The sequence below is a fragment of the Loxodonta africana genome, chromosome 6 (assembly GCF_030014295.1).
Source record: "Loxodonta africana isolate mLoxAfr1 chromosome 6, mLoxAfr1.hap2, whole genome shotgun sequence".
Lineage (NCBI taxonomy): Eukaryota > Metazoa > Chordata > Mammalia > Proboscidea > Elephantidae > Loxodonta > Loxodonta africana.
The window spans coordinates 25,089,779-25,103,409 of NC_087347.1; the positions used below are offsets into that span (position 1 = coordinate 25,089,779).

At 40.2% G+C, this 13,631-nt stretch overlaps 1 pseudogene; it reads right to left on the reverse strand.

Moving 5' to 3' along the window:
* Positions 1-10,229: 10,229 nt before the first annotated feature.
* On the reverse strand, positions 10,230-11,401 carry LOC100669631 (tubulin beta-2A chain-like; annotated as a pseudogene).
* Between the last annotated feature and the right edge of the window lie 2,230 nt (positions 11,402-13,631).

The following is a 13,631-nucleotide window of genomic DNA, read 5'->3' on the forward strand; positions in this document are numbered from 1 at the left end:
AGAGCAATTATTATTTTTGATCTAATTGTGCAGTGGTATCACTACGGTTGGTGTCACCCAGTGTGGTAACCTCTGATGTCACCCCTCCCCGCCGAGGACCACCTCCTATACCAGACTGTACAGAATCCTTAGTAATGTTTTTTGCACTAATGTTACTTATAAATCGTCGTTCAAATACATCATTCCCTCTTTTCCTTTAATTACTACTTTATTCTCAAAAGTTAAGCTTCAGAAATACTAATTACCGTAATATTGACGCTAAAACAGCAGAAAATTTGATAAAGTCAGTGACTACAAAAACACAGGCAGAAATGAAAACAATAGCTCATGCCTGTAGCATGTGAAGACGAAACCACGTGATCTGAAGCATCATTTTAATTAATAATGGCAGCTCTGACCAGAGGGCATTGTTGTTGTGGCGTTAGGTGCCATTGAGTTGGTTCCAGCTCATAGCAACCCTACGTAAAACAGAATGAAACACTATCGGGTCCTGTACCATCAATCATCAAGATCATTGGTCTGTTTGAGCTCATTATTGCAGACACTGTGTCAATCCATCTTGTTGAGAGTCTTCCTCTTTTTCATTGCCTCTCTATTTTATCAAGCATGGTTTCCTTCTCCAGAAACTGGCCCCTCCTGATAACATGTCCAAAGTTGATAAGATGAAGTCTCACCATCCTCGCTTCTAAGGAACATTCTGGCTCTACTTCTTCCAAGACAGTGTTGTTTGTCAACAACATAATTCAAACACAGTGGTGTTTGTCAACACCGTAATTCAAAGGCATCAATTTTTCTGTCTTCCTTATTCATTGTCCAGCTTTTGCATCCATACGATGTAATTGAAAATACCATGGCTTGGGTCAGACATACCTTAGTTCTCAAAACGTTATCTTTACTTTTTAACACTTGAAAGACATCTTTTGCTGCAGATTGGCCCAATGCAATGTGTCATCTGATTTCTTGACTGCTACTTCCGTGGGCCTTGATTACGAATCCAAGTAAAGTGAAATCCTTGACAACTTCAAACTTTTCTTCATTTATCATGATACTTATTGGTTCAGTTGTAAGGATTTTTGTTTTCTTTATGTTGAAGTGTAATCCATATTGAAGGCTGTAGTCTTTGATCTTCATCAGTAAATGCTTTAAGTCCTCTTCAATTTCAGCAAGCAAGGTTGTGTCATCTGCATATCTAGGGCTGTTAATGAGACTTCCTCCAATTCTGATGCTGTGTTCTTCTTCATATAGTCCAGCTTCTCAGATTTTATTTGCTCAGCACACAGATTGAATACAACCCCGATGCACACTTTTCCTGATTTTAAACCACTCAATATCCCCTTGTTCTATTCGAACAACTACCTGTTGGTCTGTGTACAGGTTCCTCATGAGCACAATTAAGTGTGCTGGACTTCCCCCGTTCTTCGCTTGTTATCCATAATTAGTTCTGATCCACATAATCGAATGGCTTTGTGTTGTCAATAAAACACAGGTAAGCATCTTTCTGGTATTCTCTGCTTTCCCATCAGCAATGATATCCTTCATTCCATGTCCTCTTCTGAATTCAGCTTGAATTTCTGGCAGTTCTATGTCAATGTACTGTTTTATGAATTATCTGCAGCATAATTTTTCTTGTGCATGATACTGATATTGTTTGATAATTTCTGCATTCTGTTGGATCACCTTTCTTTGGAATAGGCATGTATATTGATCTCTTCCAGTTGCTTGGTCAGATAGTCCATATTTCTTGTCACAGACAAGTGAGCTCTTCCAGTGATGCATCAGTTTGTTGAAACATCTCAATTGATATTCCCGTCAATACCTGGAGCCTTGTGTTTCACTAATGCCTTCGGTGCCGCTTGGACTTCTTCCTTGATCATTATGCTACCTCCTGAAATGGTTGAATATTGACCAGTTCCCTTTGGTTCAGTGATTCTTTGTATTCTTTCCACCTTCTTTTGATGCTTCCTGCATCAGTCAATGTCTTGCCCATAGAATCCTTCAATACTGCAACTCGAAGCTTCAATCTTTTCTTCACTTCTTCCAGCTTGAGAAATGCCAAGTGTGTTCTTCTCTTTTGGTTTCCTAACTCCAGGTCTTTGCACATTTCGTTAAAATACTTTACTTTGTCTTCTTGAGCCACCCTGAAATCTTCTGTTCAGCTCTTTTACTTCATCATTTCTTCTATTTGTTTTAGCTATTCTATGTTCAACAGCAAGTTTCAGAGTTGTTTCTGACATCCATTTTGATATTTTCTTTCTTTTCTGTCTTTTTAATGACCTCTTGCTTTCTTCTTGTATGATGTCCTTGATGTCATTCTACAACTCATCTGGTCACCAGTTATTAGTGTTCAATGAATCAAATCTATTCTCGAGAAGGTCTCTAAATTCAGGTGGGATTTTTTTTATACTCAAGGCCGCACTTTGGCTCCCTTGGACTTGTTTTAATTTTCTTCAGTTTCAACTTGAACTTGCATAAGAGCAACTGATTGTTCCACAGTCAGCCCCTGGCCTTGTTTTGACAGATGATATTCTCCATTGTGTCTTTCCATAGATGTAGTCAATTTGATTCCTGTGTATTCTGGCTGGTGAAATCCACATGTATAGTCCCCCTTTAAGTTGTTGAAAAAAGGTATTTCTAATGAATTACCTTTTCAAAAAGTAAATTAACATAGAATTTTCGCCTTGTAGGTATATCGATACATGTAAGCTGGTCTTACAAAAAAATGCTTTTGTTGTTATAACTAACTACAAGGATGTTTTATTAAAAAAATAATAAAATTCTGATGAAACACTGCACAAAAATTTTACAGACAGTCATTTTGGTGTCCTCCCCTCTGACAGTGTCACCTGGTAACGTCCACAACCCCTGTACCCCCACGGTGACCCCACTATAGCTGTGCTGGATAGTTTTGGCCCCTACATATCCACCCTTTCCTCTTCTCCACTACATCCCCCATCTCAGGAGATGAAGGTCCAAGGACTTCATTATTGAGCCATGCCCTCTGCCTTTTGGCTGGCTTTGATTAGTAAAATATATTACCAGGACATCAGAGAACCAGAAGCAAAAAAAATGCCATTGTGTTGATTCCAACTTATGGCAACCCCATGTGTGTCAAAGTAGAACTATGCTTTATACGGTTATCAATGGTTGGTTTTTTAGAAGTAGATCACCAGGCCTCTCTTCTTAGGCACCTCTGGGTGGACTCAAACCTATAAACTTTTCATTAACAGTTGGGCACATTAACTGTTTGCTTCACCCAGGGACTCCTCAGAGGACAAAAGAATTATTTATTTCCTCATCCTGGCCATGGGTCAGCCATAGCAATGTCTTGTTCCTCAATCCAAGGCCTCACTTTCTATCAGGTGTCCTTTTTCCAGCATGGCTAGGCCTCTCTCCAGACCTCAGTAACCACTCACTCTGTTCCTCTCATGCCCCTTCAGACCTCCACCACTGCTGTTAGTTCTGCTTTTTTTTTTTTTTTTTTTTGAGTCCTGTCAACACCTTTGCAAATAGTTTCTTCATTAAACTCTCTTCATTTGCCCCGTTTAAATAGGCCATTTGTTTCCCTCTGGAATCCAGATTGATATACCAGTTTGATTTACTATGAGCACTTTCTTTCTAATTATTATTATCTTGTACCATTGTACCATTATGTTAAAAATATAAGGACTTGAGAAACACTTTATTTCTCTAAGGAAGACAGATAATGAAGAAATGTGAGGGAGAGGTGAAGATAAACACGAGGTGTTTTGGTGTAAATCTACTCAAATATTAACTTAAATACATTTAAAAAGAAATACATTTATTTTTTCATTTCTTTAAGACATTTCCTTCCTGTTTGTAGGCTGTTTTTCATTTAGGCCTAGTTGATTTCACTTCAAATCATAATTGGACAATTCTTCTTCATACTGAGCCTGAACGGTGCCCAGCATATAATACATAATCAATAAATATGTGCTGAACCAATAAAAAATGAATATATAATTGTGAAGTATAAAGAAAAGGAACATGTGGAAAATATATTCTGTGAATATTAATTTGGAGCAAAAAAGACATTTTAAACAAAGAAATACTAATATTGCAAAAAGTTATGGCTAAAGTTTGGCCTGATTTGTGCTTGACTAATATCGTGGAATATCTTACACCGCTGGAGACATTAATAATGCTGGTTATTCAGGGCTCCTCTTTTGGTTCCAAGACCATGCTCTTAGATACTTCATCTATGAGATGAGGTCAAGCCTTAGGTTGCATTTGTAGGTATTTAAATCTCAGGCAGCATTTTGCAGTCCATAGTATGTAATCTTTTACGTTTGGACCAAATTTTAACTTGAGTAAATTCAACTACTTGGTGGATATGCTCTTTCAATTCAGAGAACCTGAGGATCTCACCAGTTGGAAGGAAATTTACTCAACTTTGGTATTAAAAGAGCACCTCAACTTTCATTTTGAGGGTATTATTAGTTTGGAAATGTCTTTGTGTTTCTTTTATTTTGGTCTTTCAAATTTTGAAGAAAAAAAAAATAAGGATGCCAAGCACTTTACGTATTAACCAATGAATAGAAAAATCTTGTAAGAGGGTTTTGTGTAAGGCATAGCACCCTATAATCACCCCATAAAAAGAAGAAATATTTACAAATGCCAGGTTTTCAGTGGTGCAATAAATATGGCAGTGACTTAAATAAGTAATTCAGCACAACCTTCATGGCAGTATGCATGGAAGGCTCTTGACACACTTTCTTATTCAATCCTGAATATGGATATGAGTTTTACAGAATTATTGAAAGGAATCACCAACAAAACTGCAGTGTCCTTAAACTGGAGTAGGCTGTAAATCATTGTGTTTCTTGATTTGGCCTCAAGAATCAGAGCAAAGCTTTACTGCTTTGCAAAGATTTTTCAGTGAGTTTATTTACAAGGCATTTTTCACAAACTTTAAGATCATAAATCTGCACAAAAGACAACTGCTCACCCTCTCCAGGCTAAGAGGGAAATATTAATGTAAAAAGAGGAACATAGTTATTCCAACATAAAGAGAAATTTGCCATAAGTCTTGTCAGAAAAAGGACATCAGTGAATTCTAATACAAGTTTCTACATAGAACCTTTACCCCATAAAAACTTACATAGTGTAAAAATTTAATGAACACCAAGCAATGATGATGTCATGAATCAATTCATAAAAGAGGAACTATCTGAACGAGTGTAAGAATAAAATCAATTCTTAGGACATAGACTTGTTTTAACACCTTGAGAATTCAGGCCCAGTCCTTTTATGATTTGTTTTATGGCCTCAATTGGTAAGGGCTTCTAGCCCTGAGGTCACACCTTTACCAAGATGAACGGTTCCTTAAGTAAATCTAACTGGTGGATTATCTAAAGATTTGTTCATTTTAATTTTTTCAGAACTTTTGGATTATTCCCAAAACTTTGTTGCTCCACCTATGTCAAACAGGGTTGTCCAGAGTGCCAGGGAAATTGAAGACACACAGAGTTCTAATTTCAAAAGGCTAGCTTAATGCTAAGGAAAATGGTCCTTTTTAGTAGGTAATTAAAGAAGTCGTATGCATATAGCAGGTTAAGCCTTCACTAAACCATCATCAGAAATAGGGAAGGGAGTAAACAAAACCTGAGACTGAGCCCATGCAAATTCCTTGGTCCCCAGATACGCAGAGAAAAGAGTTCATATCCAACATAAACATATGAGGAACACATTATCTGAGTGGATGAATACTGTTTCTGTATGCGTGTTTTGATAAACTGCAATGAAACCATCAACGAAAAATGTAATATTGGTCCCATTTCTCAGCAGTGTTCTACAAATACAAACACAAAAAGTATAATGTATTTTTAACTGCTTGAGATAAAAAAAAGTTAGTTGATAGCATTTGGTGCTCCTTAGTCTATTAGCAATCACTTTTGGCTAAATCTCTCTTAAAGGTCATGACAATTTATGTTTCTACAATGGGACTCCTAGGAAATTTCCACTGAATTTCTCAACAGAGAGAGAAAGCATTTCCCTGGAGTTGGTACCCTGAATTTGGACTTCTAGCCCCCTAAACTGTGAGAGAATAAATTGGTTTGTTAAAGCCCACTTGTGGTATTTCTGTTATAGCAGAACTAGATAACATCAACCCAAGTTAACATCGTGCCTAAACTTGGGTTCCTTCCCAAAACAAAACTAGAAGAGATGATGGAAGAGTCAGCGTAATTGACGAAAGACAGAAGGATGGAGTGGAGGAGAGGAGGAGAGAGGGAAGGGTCTCAAGGGGATAACCCAAGTTAAGGGGGAGTGTGGGGGGTTGGTTGTGGTCTCAGAGTAAATGAGAGAGGAAGAGGTGAAGACTAACAAAAACACTTTTGTTTAAAGTACCCTGTGTGATTAATGTTTCAGTTTTGATTAAAAGAAATAAACCAGCCCTACTGTGTTACACTGGAATCCAATATTCATCATGGAATTTTTGTATAAGAACTATTTTTTTTTTTTAAACAGAGCTCACATTGATAACAGTAAGAATTCTGCATTTAAATCTGAATTGATGGAAAACAAGAGAAAAAAGACATGGGTGTTTTTACCTTTTCTGACTGTATAATTATGTCTCTGGTTCTAATAAAAATAAAATAAGTCTACCACACCTTCTAATTGTATGCATAGGACTTATCATTAATATAGCCACTCTGTCTTTAATTCCGTTGACCTAGTTTTTAAATACTCAAGGCTCCTAAGCAAACTGCAAGTCTTTTTCCTGCTACCCTCCTTCCCTAGAAAGAATCTCATTCTATAAACCTATTGTTATGAATTGAATTTGTCCCCCCAAAAATGTGTGTCAACATGGCTAGTCCATGGTTCCCAGTATTGTGTGATTGTCCGCCATTTTGTCATCTGATATGGTTTTCCTATGCGCTGTAAATCCTACCTCTATGATGTTAATGAGGTGGGATTAAAGGCTGTTATGTTAATGATGCAGGGTTCAATCTACAAGACTAGGTTGTGTTTTATATCAAATTCTTTTGAGTTACTAAAGAGGGAAGCAAGCAGAGAGATAGGAGGACTTCATACCACCAAGAAACAAGAGCCAGGAGAATAGCATGCCCTTTGGACCTGGGGTCCCGGCACTGAGAAGCTCCTTGACTGGGGAAGATTGATGACATGGACCTCCCCAGAGCCAACAGAGACAGAAAGCATTTCCCTGGTGCTGGCACCCTGAATTTGGACTTCTAGCCTCCTAAACTATAAGAGAATAAATTTCTTTTTGTTAAAGCCATCCACTTGTGGTATTTCTGTTATAGCAGCACTAGATAACTAAGACACCAACCTTCCCCCTCCTTCATGGTTCTGCAATCACAGCTTGGTCAGTGTTTTGTCCTGACCAAAAGTTTCTGCAAGATCTTTCCAAAATAGAGAAAAAAAATAGACTTTTATGTAAAGAATAGTGTTTTAGATTTATCTCGCTTTATATTAGCTAAATGACATTTCTCCCTACACCAAATGAGAAAGATTCTTTTAAAAATAGTTTCTAAAGTAAGCTTCAATTCAATAAACATTTACTGGGGTCATTGTTTGTGTGAGATTCTGTGCTATGTTCTCTGAGAGGTGCAGAAATGAAGAGGGAGGGTTTACTGACCTCCAGCAGTTTACTGTCTAGAAAAAGAGCAGATATGTAGGCACCAACTCAACTTACAAGCACTATGATAATGCAAGGGAAAGATTCATTCCAGCCAAGATAATCAGGAACATAATGAGAATGAATCTTGAATGCTATGTTGGATTTTGATCATTAAAGTCATGTCAGTGTACATGAAGGAGCCCTGGTGGCGCAAAAGTACTCAGCTGCTAATCAAAAGGTTAGCAGTTCAAACCCACACAGCAGCTCCTCTGGAGAAAGACTTGGTGATCTGTTCCTGTAATGATTAAACCTGCTGCCCTTGAGTTGATTCCTACTCATATCAACCCTACAGGACAGAGTAGAACTGTTCTATAGGGTTTCCAAGACTGTAAATCATTAAGAAAGCAGACTGTCACATTTTTCTTTCTTGGAGCAGCTGGTGTGTTCTAACAACCGACCTTTCAGTTAGCAGCTGAGTGCTTAACCACTGTACCTCCAGGGCCCCTTCTAGAAGGATTATAGCCTAGAAAACTCTGTGGGGAAATTCCAGTCTGTCACATGGGGTCACTCTGAGTTGAAATCTTCTCTAGGGCACCTAACGACAACAACAATAGCGACATATATGAAGGAGGACTTGGGTCTTATGCTACTTCTCCCTAAAGACTAAGGTTTGACTTTACCACTAATTCTTAGAAGTTCTGAGACTTTTCATCGGTGTTACCACGCTTTTGTTAAAAACACCTGGCCAATTGAGTGACTTAATCAGCCATATACATTGTTTCCTAACAAACTGTTTAGTGGTTCAAAACGAAGAAATTGAGTGAGCACCTTGGAAAACACAAGACGACTGGCCAGGATAAGCAATCATGAGCCAACATTATTTTTTACAAATACAGAGTTTAACCTTTATATTGCCTGACGTGAATCAAAATGGATCACATTTCAGAATACACAAAACTCACTGGAACGTTGACCTAATTTTCCTCTGATATTCAGTCCTCTCTGATGAAGGCAAGACAGGCAAAGAAGAGTTCTGAGTGTCTTTGGAATCTGTCTTAGTCATCTAGTGCTTCTATAACAGAAATACCGCAAGTGGATGGCTTCAACAAGAGAAATTTATTCTCTCACAGTCTAGTAGGCTGTAAGTCCAAATTCAGGGCATTGGCTCCAGGGGGGGCTTTCTCTTCTCGGCTGTGGAGGAAGGTCCTTGTCATCAATCTTCCCTTTGTTGAGGAGCTTCTCAGCGCAGGGACCCCGGGTCCAAAGGACACACACTCTTGCTCTTCATTCTTGGTGGTATGAGGTCCCCATGTCTCTCTGCTCGTTTCTCTCTTTTATACCTCAAAAAAGATTGGCTTAAGACACCACCTAATCTCGTAGATTCATCAATATAACTGCTGCTAATCCATTTTATTACATCATAGTGATAGGATTTACAACATATAGGAAAATCACTTAAAATGGTGGACAATTACATAAAATGGTAGACAATCACACAGTACTGAGAATCATGGCCCAGCTAAGCTGACGGATATTTTTAGGGGACGCAATTAAATCCACGACAAGGTCTAATATCTGAATTCATTTTTAGGGGAGAGCAAAAGCTGAAGGAAGTGACACTGGAAACATGCCCACCATAGGGTTCTTTATCATTTATTTTCAGTTGAAAAAAATTGAAGTTAGTGAGCTATGATGATAAATAATAGAAAACGATTAAATTGAAAAAGTCCTCTTTTCATTTCATCATCCTCAGTAAGGTTCTTCCTACTTTTGAATAGTGACCTCCCCTCGTTTTAATACCAACTCAAAACAACTATTTGGGATTTCTTCTACTACTGAACAATTGTCTTGCAAACAATCGTAACAATTGTAGAAACTTAGCTATGGTAGTAACGTACTGATGAGCCTTGATGCTCAAAATGTGGTCAGTGGGCCATCAGGATCGGCTGCCCCTGGGAGCTAGTTAAGGAGTCCTGGTGGCACAATGGTTAAAGAGGTTGACTGCAGTTTGAAACCACCAGCAGCTCCTTGGGATAAAGATGTGGCAGTCTGCTTCCGTAGAGATTCACTGCCTTGGAAAGCCTATGGGATGGCATCGATTCAATGGCAGTGGGTTTTTGGTTGGGAGCTCATTAATTGTGAAGAATCTCAGGCCCCACTCCAGCCCCCTTGAATGAGAATCTGAATTTTTAACAAGAAGATGATTTATATGCACATTAAACTTTGAGAAGCATTGCACTAGAGAAAAAAAGAAAAAAAAAAAAAAACACATCTTGCAGATATTCAGGGCTGGCGTTGAAGAGAAACAGTGCCACAAATGATTAAGGATCCATGCAAGTTTTTGCATCTGTGTTGTTTTGTTTTGGTATTGACACTGGGTGATTTGATTAACAATCACTTCCATAAGGGAAAGAGGCGTAGTTTCTCTTTCCTCTACAGAGTTCTTTATGGCTCCACATCACTGTGTTTGATAGGCCTGGGGCCTGCAGTTTGTCACTGAAACAACAAAGAAGGTAGGTTGCCGCTATCTTTTTTTTTTTTTTTGCATTGGACACATGCTTTTTATTAGTGTAGATATCTTAACAAACAATACCGTAATTGTGAGACAAGTTCCATGTATTGCATCAACAGTGTGGCCTGACAGGCAAAACTGAGTACCATAGTATACAAAGACCCACCATGTTTGAGGACAACAAAAGTTCACTAAGGATGCATGATTTAGTCAGAAGTTCTTAAGCCTCCTCCTCGAACTCCTTCTCCTCCTCCTCGAACTCCCCTTGCTCTTCAGCCGTGGCACCCTGGTACTGCTGGTACGCTGCTGACACCAGGTCGTTCATGTTGCTCTTGGCCTCGGTGAACTCCATCTCATCCATACTCTCGCCTGTGTACCAGTGCAGGAAGGTCTTGCGCTGGAACAGGGCCGTAGACTGCTCTGAGATGCTTTTGAACAGCTCCTGGATGGCTGTGCTGTTGCCGATGAAGGTGGTGGACATCTTGAGGCCATGAGGTGGGATGTAGCACACAGCCGTCTTCGCCTTGAGCGTCTGCTTGTCCACCTCCTCCATGGACATATGGCCCCGGATGATAGCGGCCACCGTCAGGTAGTGGCCATGGCGGGGGTCACAGGCAGCCATCATATTCTTGGAGTCCAACATCTGCTGGGTGAGCTCAGTAATGGTCAGGGCCCGGTACTACTGGCTGGCCCGGCTGGTCATGGGGGCAAAGCCAGGCATGAAGAAGTGCAGCAGAGGGAACGGCACGGTATTCACAGCCAGTTTGAGGAGGTCTGCGTATAGCTGGTCTGGGAAGCGCAGGCAGGTGGTGACCCTACTCATGGTGGCCAACACCAGGTGGCTGAGGTCCCCGGAAGTAAATATCAAACAGGGCCTCTTTATCAATAAAGTAGGTTTCATCAGTGTTCTCTACCAGCTGGTGGAGAGAGAGGGTGGCACTGTAGGGTTCCACCATGGTGTCTGACACCTTGGGAGAAGGCATGATGCTGAAGTTGTTCATGATGCAGTCGGAGTGCTCTTACTTGATCTTGCTGATGAGCAGTGTGCCCATTCCAGACCCCATGCCACCCTCTAGGGAGTGGGTCAGCTGGAAGCACTGGAGATAGTCACAGCTCTCAGACCCCTTCTGAAACACATCCAGCTCCGGCTCCACCAACTCCGCTCCATCTGTGTAGTGACCCTTTGCCCAGTTATTGCCTGTACCACTCTGGCCAAAGACGAAGTTGTTCGGCCTGAAGACCTAGCTAAATGTCTAAGACCTGACTGAGTCCATGTTGCCAGGCTCCAGATCCTCCAGGATGACCCAAGGTACGTATGTATTACCAGCAGCTTCATTGTAGTAGACATTGATTCTCTCTAACTGCAAGTCTCTGTCGCCGTGGTAACTGCTAGTGGAGTCAATACCATGCTTATCGCTGATGACCTCCCAAAATCTGATGCCCGTGAACAATTTCACATATGTTTCACCACGGATTAGGAAGTAAACACAAGTAAGCCCATGCTTACCTCGCTCACTGGGTAATCTGTCCATGTCAGGGATTACAAATTTGAAAAGATTTTTATTTATTTATTGCCTGTTGGATAATCCACCCCGATGAGGCTCTATAATTCAGTTGCCACCTGCCAAATGATCCTTCAAACTCAACCCTGAAGATTCCACAGATTCTGGATATCTCCCACCTGGAGCCTTGAGGCTATGCAAAGGGCTCAGCTGAGATGAAAGGTGCTGAGAGGGGCAGTTAGGATGATAGTGAGTATCACGGCCCAGCAATTGTTCGCAGCTTCTTTCTGTTCACCCTTGATGGTTCTTTCTCATTCATCAGTAGCTCTTTTGAACTTTGGCTCACAGACAAATCCCATGTCAGATCTCAGTCCTATGCAACGTTTTGAGCCATAGGGTTGACTTGAGCTCTCATTCACTTTTATTTGAAAGAAATCAAAGTTACACACAGATGTGAGTAAGAGAAGAAAGCACCTCACCCACAGTCTGTGTTTCTCAAACCTCCTTAAGCTCCAGGCTGGGAAAATGAGATGCCGAGTCCACTTGAAGATACCGAGGGGAACTCAGCCAGTGAACCAGATGCTGGGAGAATATTTATTAAAGATGGTCTACACATATGAGTTTGGGTCTTTTATCTGCTATGCACACATCTTACCAGTAAGTATAGCCATGTGTCTTTGTGTGTGACTGGATAGGATGTTATTGAAAGGCTCATGCTTCTGCACTTGCTATGATCACTTACGGGGCCTTTAACCTATGGGGACCCAGAAATATTCCCCCTTATGAAGAAATCTCAGTCAGTCAAAACAAAAACAAGGATATGGGCAGACTAAAAATATTGAGCTCAACTGTGCATAAGTATTATGCAAATTAGCCTCTTTTCTGAAGTTGTCCAGTGGAAGTTAGGATGCTGAGGCTTTAGACTTGCATTCTAAGAGATCTTCAGGTTGGTACTTCATTTCTCTGGATTTTGTTCCAATATTCTTAAAACGTTGAGTTTCAAGTTAGCGCCCCATGGAACACTCTTTACAGGAAATTAAGGGTTAATACATGGAGAAGATATGAGGATTCATGACTAAAAAACCTTCTCATGTTCAATTAAATGTGAGGGACATTGCGTTCAACATAGTTAAACGGGCTTCTTTCCTTTGAAACATCTCAGTGTCTGTAACATGTTTATAGTGTAGATGGTACACATCTGAGAGGAGGTACCAAAAAAAAAAAAAAATCCAACCTATTGCTGTGGCGTTGATTCCAACTCGTAGTGACCTTACAGGACAGAGTAGAACTGCCCCATAGGGTTTCCAAGGAACGGCTGGTTGATTTCAACTGCTGACCTTTTGGTTAGCAGCCAAGTGCTTAACCACTGCGCCACCAGGGCCCTGAAAGGAGGTACAGGTTCCCCCAAATCCTTGATCTTGGATCCCCTTTGATGTGGTAGACTATTTATGTCCCTCAAACATGCTGGGAAACACCACAGTAGCATGACCATTGGGGTTTGTTACAAGGCTGACATTTTGTGATTCTGTGATCACGCAGGCCTGTATTCCTCCTTCATTTCTTCCTTGATGGGTCTGTCCAGAAGAGCTTAAGTAGTGGGGAAGTCATCTATATTTTGGACCAGTGCAGTTCTAATTGTCTATGCCTCCCTTAACGGATATTTAGGTAGAAGCAATTAGCTCCCAGTTAAAAGCTACAGTTTCAAGCCATGTAGAATAGGTTGAAATATAAATTGACCTAATGGAAGGAAGCTGTTTTTTTCATTCTGAGTCACTGCCAGAATCAAATCTGTATACAGTTTACACCAGCAGATTAAAATGAAAGCATTTGCTTGAAAGGGAACAAAATGCCTCTCAACCTATTATTAGACAGTCAGTTTAAAATGTTTCTCCTGGTTAGCTTCTGCGAGTTCTGTCTTGCATCCTTCTTTTCTCCTCAATGAATGATACAGTTGTGACGGCCATTAAACAGGACTATTTTACTGAACAAAACATTAAAATTAGGAAATTAAGTGCCC